General features: G+C 42.1%; 1 protein-coding gene across 2 annotated transcripts in view; it reads left to right on the top strand.

Annotated features, from left to right (window-relative positions):
* The window catches only part of she (Src homology 2 domain containing E), a 9781-nt gene extending 8617 nt beyond the window's left edge, over positions 1–1164 (top strand). For both annotated transcript variants that reach the window (XR_007195429.1, XM_048260295.1), the window contains one exon: positions 1–1164. This exon is cut by the window's left edge. The gene's annotated coding sequence lies outside the window, so the exon portion shown is untranslated.
* Positions 1165–2500: the final 1336 nt, after the last annotated feature.

Here is a 2500-nt window from a genome sequence, read left to right as displayed (position 1 = left end):
TCCTCTACATGTACACCTACACACAGACACACACAATCAAACACGAACCACACCACACACACACACACACACACACACTCACACACACACACACACACACACACACACACACACACACACACACACACACACACACACACACACACACACACACACACACATACACACACTCAAACACACACACAGACATTGGCCTTATTATTATGTTATTATTGATTACCCAAATGTAAATCCATCTTCAAACTGGCCTCAGCCAGCTATGCCATCCCCACTGAAATAGAGAGCAAGAACTGCTCCAGTCATCGTCCAGAACCCTCACCCACCCCTGCCTCACACCGAAGAGCCTACATGAATGACCTCAATGACATGACGATATCTCATGTCATTTACACAGTTACACATTTACAGTGAGCCTAGAGCATAATCCATGCACACTCAAACCATAATGTGGCCTGATATCAGTAAGCACTGGAAACCCACTTTTACCCACTCGAAACCCAAAAGGACACTTTTATCTAAAGAGATTTAACTTTGGCCCAAGTAAAGACCTGACACACAAACAGTTACATAGTCACACACAGGGTAGGGCACACACACACACACACACACACACACACAAACATCTACACTGACCTCTTCAGAACACCTGAAACACCCACTATTTACTAATTCACTAATTTAAATTACCATTATAAAATGTATTAAATTCAAATGTTTTCAATTCTGAATGGGGTGTGAAAAAACTCTCAAATATTTTTTACTTAAAAAAAAAAAAAAAATGTTTAGTACTTTTTTAAACCACACGCCAAGTGCCATATAGTCTGATAGCTTTGTGTAATGTTAATCTCATGTTGTGATGTTGATTTGTGGAAGAGGTAGTATTCGTTGGTGACGTTTGATGTTCTGTATTCTGGGAATCAGGAGTGCCGTCGCGTCATCGGTTCGTGCCGAGCAGTGTGACTGATATTATAACCCGCTTGAGGGTAGAGACTCCACCGCACAGCCTAGTGGCCATACTCCACCACTGCACTGGCCCACCGTTTCCAATTCCACAGTGCTGCTTTCCAATTCACCGCATTAAGGGCGTGTTATCGCTCGGTGGCAACAGGCACGGCGCGCGACTTAACACGCTTCAAATAAAGGACATATTTTTAGTAAACAAAAGCAGAGTCTTTTGTGAAACGTGTTTTTGTCCTTCTCTTGCTTGTTTCACTGTGTGTTATATTGTTCAGTGTGTACATTGTCTGCATGACACCCCCCACACCCACATTCATTTATTTTTTTGTGTTTGTACTTTTTGATTTTGAGCAAGCCAAGATTAGCTTGTTTGGTCGGATCAATAGACCAAAGTGAAGCGCCCAGCTCAATCAAATACAATTAATTAAAGCCGTTGATTGAGCACCTATCTGTCTGTTCAATCTGCAAAGATTGCATTGATTTTTGGTGGAGGGTTTTAGTCCCCCATAACACGTTTGGCTGGTTCTATTTGTCTTCATGCATAGCCTATAGACCGTTTAACTCCTCCTGTCTCTGTGCAGGACTGGAGAGATGTATATGGTCTTGGTATGGTAAACTAGGCTATAATGAAAAAGGCTTAGCCTAGGCCTACATATATCGACAATATCATAGCCTAAACACGCATCCACATATGAGAGAGAGCTGCGAGAGTGCGAAAAGAGTCAGTAAGCCAGGCATGAAATCAATTAAACAAATGCAGCCCGTATAGACTATGGAAAAAATATGCCTACATTTTAAGAAGTGACAGATGCGCACATGTCAATAACATTGCCTACAGCATTCATTGGAAAATGACAAATGATTTGTCATGGAATGTTTCTAAAGCATTTATAGAGTCATGTGCCGTGTCTCATACAGCAGTGTATAATGTCAGTGCGCTTCAGCGCGTGTGTTTATTTGTAGCCTATGTGTGTGTCAGACTTTTTCTGCTAGATAAGGGATTACCAGGTTGCCATGGTGATCAGTGAGAGCGATGTTGAGCCATCTCTTTAGGGAGAGACAGCGCGTGTGTTGCGACAGTTCTTAGTGTGAAAAGTGTGACAGTTCTTACCATAAAGGTTTGGACAGATCCGAATTTAAAATTATGTCATTTCTGAATGAAAGACTCTCTCTCTCTCTCTTTCTTACACACACACACACACACACACACACACACAGAGAGAGAGAAACACACCCCAGAAGGTTTCCAAAAATACCTATTTTTGCTTGCAGACCTGCAGAAGTCACTTTCCAAGTAAAAACAACATTACACAACAAACCCTTGCAAACCCTCTCATTCTCTCTCTCTCATTCTCTCTCTCTTTCTCTTCCTCTCTCTCTCCCTCTCATTTTGTCAGAAAACCAAACCTGTATTTAGCATCTTTCTGGGTCAACATGGGCCAGAGGCTGAGGTGGTTCCAGCCTTCACAGATTTTAGTGTATTTGGGTATGTGTGATGTGTGTGTGCTTTGGTGTGTGTGTGTGTGTGTGTGTGTGTATTTGG

This window comes from Alosa alosa, chromosome 13, assembly GCF_017589495.1.
Source record: "Alosa alosa isolate M-15738 ecotype Scorff River chromosome 13, AALO_Geno_1.1, whole genome shotgun sequence".
Lineage (NCBI taxonomy): Eukaryota > Metazoa > Chordata > Actinopteri > Clupeiformes > Clupeidae > Alosa > Alosa alosa.
The sequence above is the reverse complement of the archived record's forward strand: the minus strand, read 5'-3'. Positions and strand labels throughout refer to the sequence as shown.